The sequence below is a fragment of the Gambusia affinis genome, linkage group LG14, assembly GCF_019740435.1.
Source record: "Gambusia affinis linkage group LG14, SWU_Gaff_1.0, whole genome shotgun sequence".
In the NCBI taxonomy this organism is placed as follows: domain Eukaryota; kingdom Metazoa; phylum Chordata; class Actinopteri; order Cyprinodontiformes; family Poeciliidae; genus Gambusia; species Gambusia affinis.
In genome coordinates this window covers 19,078,364-19,084,826 of record NC_057881.1, presented here as the reverse complement: position 1 = coordinate 19,084,826, position 6,463 = coordinate 19,078,364, and the positions used below count along the sequence as shown (strand labels likewise).

General features: G+C 40.2%; 1 long non-coding RNA gene across 1 annotated transcript; it reads right to left on the bottom strand.

The window, feature by feature from the left end:
* Positions 1–1,697: 1,697 nt before the first annotated feature.
* Positions 1,698–2,717, bottom strand: LOC122843376. The gene is made up of 2 exons (XR_006372703.1): positions 2,464–2,717; positions 1,698–2,190 (listed from the first exon to the last, which is right to left on the bottom strand). It is a non-coding gene; the product is annotated as an uncharacterized LOC122843376 (long non-coding RNA).
* Positions 2,718–6,463: the final 3,746 nt, after the last annotated feature.

Sequence of the window (6,463 nt, the reverse complement as noted above, 5' to 3'; positions counted from 1 at the left end):
AACCAATTCTTTGTTTGGAGGATTCTCACATTGTCTTGCAATATGGCGGTTTCTCCACATTTAAAGCAAAACCAAGCTTTTGGAGCAGGTTGGCATGCTGGCTGTTGCACATGCATTTCCGCTGCTGCCACAGGGGCAGGTCGACAACTTCAGTTGTTTTCTGTTGTCTTCTCTCCTCCTCTGAGATCTTTTTTCTGTAAGTTGCATCTGCAGCTCAGCCACTTGTTTTCTTAAGCTTTCTGTCTCTGTGATGTACTTCTGTACAATGTCATGGTCGTGTTTTAGTGGAGGTTCTGGGACAGTCTGAAAATGTAAAGAAGGTTTTACTTTTGAGCTTCCAAAGTGACGCTGCATTCGGTCAATCTTTACTGATCTCCGTTCTTCTTCTGTTCTTAACTGGAGAAGAAGTTCAGAGAAATCTGGAGGACTCACTTTTGAATCTCTGCTGAAGAGTTAGAAGCAGAGTCTGATCCCAGCACCCACGAATGAACTGCTTGTACAGTTGTTTGTTTGCATTAACTTCACTCACACCTCGCTTGATCGCAGTACTAAGTACTGCCTGCAGTCTTTGCAGATATTCAGAAGCTCTCTCCCCTGCATCCTGGTGAATGCTCAAAAACTTGGCAAATATCTCTTCACCATCATCCACAAGTCCATATGCTGACTGAAGGAGACGGACATATTCTTGTGGATATGAATGAGAGCCAAGCTGTTTCACAATATCCAATGCAGGGGATAGTAAACTTTCCAGAATCATCCTTCTTTGTATGTCAACAGGGAATCCATCTTGAAACATCAGTTCAACATGTAGGAACCAAGTCTCGAAATCTACTTCTCCAGGAGGCTTAGGCACTCGTCCAGAAAAGGAACGGAGTCTCTTTGGAGTCAAACTCGATGAAGAAGCTTCATTTTTGATGACATGCTCAACGATTAAGCGCTGAACATCTTGGGGGTTCAATATATCAGCACTCAGTGAAGCTGTGTTAGTTAGCAAAGCTCTTTTACTTTTCGCACTTTTTTCAGATTGTTTGGAATGTGATGGATTAATGGCATGAGTTGCTTGAGTTTGTCTTTGATGTCCTTTTGATGTGAGGGCAGTGTCAGTGTTGTCTGATTCAGTCTCTTCACTATCAGAACTAGTCGACTCACCAACATCTTGTTCTGAGGCTGTTTCCTCAGCATTCATTTCTGATGGAGACTGAGAAAACACAGGTGAAAGTAAAACTTTCTCTATATCATCAACGCACCACTTTGCAGTTGGATATTTGGCTGTAGCTATTTCACATGGGAAATTTGGCTTAAGATGCTCAACTGCTTCTTCAGCATCCAACTCAATGATGGCTTCGCTTAACCTTAACCTGACTATCTTCACCACTGTGCCATAAGTTTTAAGAACTTCAGTAATGTTTGCATCAGTAGCATCTTCATTTAGGCCAAGAGCTAAAACTGATCTCTTTGCATTCACTCCATACTTTTGCTCAATGTCATAAACAGTTTTCTTATTGACTTCCATTCTTTCTGATATCAGTTTTCTTAAAAGTTACTGTTATGTTAAACTGAGCTGAGATTACTTATAATCCTCCTGGCTGCTGGCTCGCCACAAAATGTTATCATGTAACCACTACTTAATTTAATTAACAATAAATTCAGTAGGAAAGTTACTTTTGTTCTAGGGTCATACAGGAGGATGATAAGCATTCACGTTTTAACAACTCAGGTTTATTTTCTTTCTCCACAAAAGAATAATTACCTTAATAAAATTAAGGTATAAAACTTAAATTGTCCACCCTTAAAAATAACTCAAATATTTCAAAAAATTAGGGTAGGTTTTTCTACACTGTAGCTTTAAAGCTCATTTCAACAAAGATATTACATATTTCAATTAGTCCTTCAATATAACGTTCAGTCAGTCAGTTCAGTCAATGTGCACATAAATTGTCCAGTTTGAAAATGTTCATGAACAAGTAGTTTGTGGAATAACCAAAAAAATAAAGGATTGGGGGCCCCCCTTTTCTCTTGTTCAATTCTCTTATCTGGTTTCCAAGCAAAATATCCAGCTCCAGTAGCATCAGTCCCTCTGCGTTGTCCCAGGCTTCAGTCCGAGTCACAAAGATGGCGGCGGGACCCTCGCGCTTCTGGAACTCCACTGGCTCGTTCAGATTTCAGTTGTCCAAACAAAAAAAAACCAACCTGCATGCAGAACGTTAACCGATCATGCAGGTATACGGAAATCAGAGAAATCTTTAAAAAACGCTCAGTAATAAAAAAACTTACTAAACAAACATCACTTCATCATAAACAGTCGCATTTCACAGAGCTATGCTACTTACAGAGCGACACCTAATACTCCGGTTGGTTTTTTTTTCAGTTCTTTCAGTTCGGAAAAAAAACTGAGCAACGTTAGCTCCAGCTAAGTAGCCATTTAGTGTAAGTAAGCAGCTGAAAATAAAACAACAGACTCACCGGAGAAATCTAAGAACAGACTATACATCATCCAGTTCAAGATAAACAGACTTCTTTCATATCACAACCGCTCTTTTGCATAGTAGCTTCTCTATTCCTGCTGAAACGTGCTTAGTCTGCCATTTCTTTTCTCTTCCTCGCTCTTACTCTTCTTCTCGTACTGACACAGGGGAAATGTGGGTCTAATGCCCCCTACAGGACATTCTAAGAACTACAAAATAACACATTAAACATGCAGACAGAGTTTAATGAGCATAGTTTAAAGAGCATAGTTTATGGGGGTTACATAAAGACCAACAGTCTGCCCACATTTTCACTTAGAGACACAAAAACTCACTAATTAGTGACTTTACAGAGACAGTGGCTTCACCTTTTCACAGGAAAGAGTCGGTCCTTCGACCCGCCTCACCGCTAAGGCATTCATTAAGGGATTCCTGAGCGTGATCTTTGAGTGACACCGTCCCCGTTGCCTGGAAGTGCTGTCAGCAGCTGACAGAGCTGCAGAGATGCAGGTGAAAGGATAGCAGGGCTGAGACACCATGACAACTGGTGCATGTTGGAACACAGAGGAAGCAGTCTGCGACGGGAAAATGCATTTTTCACATGAAACATTTGCATTTCAGTTCATGCTTGTTGAGCTCAGAGCTAACAGTCTTCCTGTGGAAATACTCTTCCACCGGAACTGAGCATTTGTGCAGCTCCTCCAGAGCCACTTTTCTACTGCTCTGATCCATACTGTATCAAAGTTGTAAATCTGTGGACAGACTTTACAGACAGTCCCAAAATTCTCCAGACTATGAATCTTTAGATTTAAGATTCCCCTCCAAACTTCTCATCTATTTTTGGGCTCTTTATTTATTTATTTTTTTATGTGGCAAAGAAGCAAGATTTGCATTTTTTTTTTTTTTTTTTACGTTGTACTGCAGAATGAGGTGGTGATTTTCACACATGATTTTATATCTGCTTTTTTGTATCTCATGGAAACTCCAGGCAAATACTGCATGTTTACAAAGCGCCATAGAAGCACGGTGTGAAGATGAAACCAAACTGAATAAAAGGTAGCTCTTCCTTTTGAGCCCCTGAGAAGGAATTGAATTTAGGACCGGGCGTTTTTGCAAGAGCCCACGAAGCAGAAATGTATTGATTGATTGCGTAATTTTTTTTATGATCTCCTGCTTCTCTTTTTTGTCTTCAGCCTCTTATTCATCCTAATCATTGTCCTCAGTAGCTCACTCATTCATTCACCAGGGTCTTTTCTTTGCTTGGTGCTAATTGTCATCCATCCATCCGTTCATCCATCCATTTTCTAACACCCTTGTGCCTAGTGGGGTCAGAAGGTGCTGGTGTCTATCTCCAGCGAACGTTTCGGGCGAGAGGCGGGGTTCACCCTGGACCTGTGGATTGTGAAAAGTCATGTTCAAGTTAAATTCAAGTTCCTTTGATGAAAAAGTGCAAGGCGACGTGAATTCTGATCAGTTGTGCCTGTTTGCTACGTGCTTATTGCTGAATGTGTACTCTGTGTGCTGACAGCTGGAGCGCCGGACTGCATCCACTCGAGCCATCTGGTGCTGGACAGAAAAAAGGTGTTCATCCATGGAGTTTAACGCAATGCCATCAGGGCATTCAAATTATTATTTTATCATTTGGTCTGCAGACCCACACGTTTGACCAGTGCCATGCTCATTATGAGCCAGCAGTCATGCTTGTCTGCATAATTGTGACTCACATGAAAAGTGTATAGAAGATGACACCACTGAGGGGCATCTATCGGCCTCTGGGGATGTCGTCAGCCCCGGCGTCTCCTGTTATCTCTTCTTTCAACTCACTTAGCTAATCAAGAGCTTACAAAGCTTATCTATCTCCACTCTGCTGCTGCTGCTTTGGGCCAACACGAAAGGTCAGATTGAAGAGGCAGACCTCGTTCTGGGAACGATGAGAGCATGGCAGGGTCACGGGGTCTCTGAAGAAAGCGTCCGGCTTTCTTGCTGAACCTGCTCATGAAGCTGCTTCCTAATCGCACAAGTATTTAAAAACAATTCCCCGAAGGCGAATTGGTCAACTCATTTTCGTTTCTTGCGTGTAGGTCAGATTCCAATCTGACACAGAAAGTAGTTTCAGAGTAGCAGAGAGAGTAATCTGAATCTGATATAGCACAATTTTCCTCTAATGCATTCGTATTGTTTTCATCTCTAATCCTTGTGTACGAACAACATTTGATAATTCCGTCTTTTCAGGCAAGAATTTCCTCACAAATCTTCGTTTTAATAGCTCAGGGTTTTATTAAAACAACTTCACAGAAAGTTCACAGGAACATAATGTCCCTACACTTTTCCTCACATGGCCCATACAATTGTAATGTGACCCAAGAACTGCAGGCGGCTCCGCTTCTCTCCGCTGCTGACTGGGCAGAGAGGCAGCCGAGGCAGATGTGACTGCAGCAGGAGGGAGGATGTTGTTCCTTCTTCAAAACTCAGCCAAGTTGGCAGCGTCGAAAGAACCCTGCATTCTGCATTGAAACCAAAGAGCTACTTCAAAATTTATATTCTGTAAAGTAGTTTTTCTCCTCAACAATATTATTTTTAGATTTAGAAAAACATTAGGAATACAGTGTCTGATTTGGGAGCGTTTTGTATAAATTGATGTATAATTTGAAGGGTTTTCTTTCTTGTGCCTGCTCCATGTGGGGCATGACTTTGAGTCATCTAATGTAAAATGTATGTGTGTCCTGTTAACTACTGTAAAAATTAAACTTTAACCTTAATAAGTTTTGCCAGCCAACCAAATTTACTCCAGGAGAGAACTGACGACTCAGAAAAGAATCCAGAACAAAATCTAAAGCGCCGCAGGATTCACAATCACGCCACTAAATTTACTTTCACTTCTTCTTATTCTCTCCAGAAGAGAATTGTGAGCTAAATAGTCAGTGTTGAACAAAACTTTGAAACCTATTGGTGGGTTTCTGATCTGTTTTACTTCTTTGTGACAACTTTCTGTAAATAATAAAACCATTAATTTTGCTCTCTACAGATTTCAGAAGGAGAATGACCAGCCATGGGGTTGACACCTTAACTTTAAGCACGCTTTGGCTTTGCATTGGGACCAAGATCCAAAAATCACCAATAGTATATCTCAAAGTGGCTTAAGGTTGAGGTTTTGGAGTGGCCTAGTCAAAGTAGTGACGTAAATCGAGTTGAAATGACATGTGTCATAAGCCAATATTAGTTTTCACAAACCTTCTACTGTGGCTGAATTAAAATTATTTCGCAAACAGGAGTGTGCCATAATATCAACACAACTCATGGAAAAGACTCTTTGCCAGTTCATGCAAATCTTAGAAGATAGTTGTTGCTTTCAATGATTGCATAATCATTCAAAAAGACCGGAGCCAAATTACTCATACAGTACATATGTCACAGTGTTTGGCTTTTTCTTTCTAATAAAACAAATCATCATTTAATAACTGCATTTTTGAATTTACTGGTTGCTTCTTTTGAAATTGAAACGTGAGAATCAGAAATGTTTAAGTATGAAAAAGAAAAAAGAAAAAAACAAGATGATCATGGAGAAGAAATATCAAATGTAACAAATAGTCATGCATAGTTACAAAGCTTTTCCTGTCACTGTGTTCAAAAGAGTAAGAGTGTTCCCTCCATCTTATTGTGAACAGCCAAGCATTACTTCTACATGCCACCATCTGAAATCTCTCTTTCTCTGCAAAACAGTCAATTTTGTTTACATCAGAGCTTCTCCTTTGGTCAGAAAAGTGCTTTTGCAAATACTAATCTGCTTTGAAAATCAGCGCTGAGGTCAATTGTGATTTATTTTTGCTAGTGCTGTCAAGGGTTGTTGTGTATTATATGTCACTAAAGAAAAACAAAATATGAACCACGGCTCTGAAATCATTCACTTCCTTTATTCAACTAAATACAACTCCAAACAAACAAGAACATCTGGACGTGCATGAAAGGCAAAACGGGTAAGAGAAACATTGGGATATTTA